The following is a 502-nucleotide window of genomic DNA, read 5'->3' on the forward strand; positions in this document are numbered from 1 at the left end:
TTTCTTTCTTTCTTTCTTTCTTTCTTTCTTTCTTTCTTTCTTTCTTTCTTTCTTTCTTTCTTTCTTTCTTTCATCTTTCTTTCTTTCTTTCTTTCTCTTTCTTTCTCTCTTTCTTTCTTTCTTTCTTTATCTTTCTTTCTTTATCTTTCTTTCTTTCTCTCTTTCTTTCTTTCTTTCTTTCTTTCTTTCTTTCTTTCTTTCTTTCTTTCTTTCTTTCTCTCTCTCTCTCTCTCTCTCTTGCTTTGCTTTGCTTTTCCCTCCTCTTTCCTTTCTTTTCCATCCTTTCCCTTCCCTTCCCTTCCCTTTCTACACCTACAGCATAGAAAAGTACCAGAGAAAAGATTTCAGGAGACAGAAGAAAAATACGTATTCCAAAAGGGCCAATATAAAACCGCCCAAAGAGAAGCGGAGTGAATTGGCGAAGGAGAACTGTGGTCTCCTCCCATTTCACAAACATGAAAAGAGTTCTGTAAATTACCTGTAGATTTTTACAAAGATACAG

The sequence above is a fragment of the Pteropus vampyrus genome, unplaced genomic scaffold (assembly GCF_000151845.1).
Source record: "Pteropus vampyrus isolate Shadow unplaced genomic scaffold, Pvam_2.0 Scaffold28, whole genome shotgun sequence".
Lineage (NCBI taxonomy): Eukaryota > Metazoa > Chordata > Mammalia > Chiroptera > Pteropodidae > Pteropus > Pteropus vampyrus.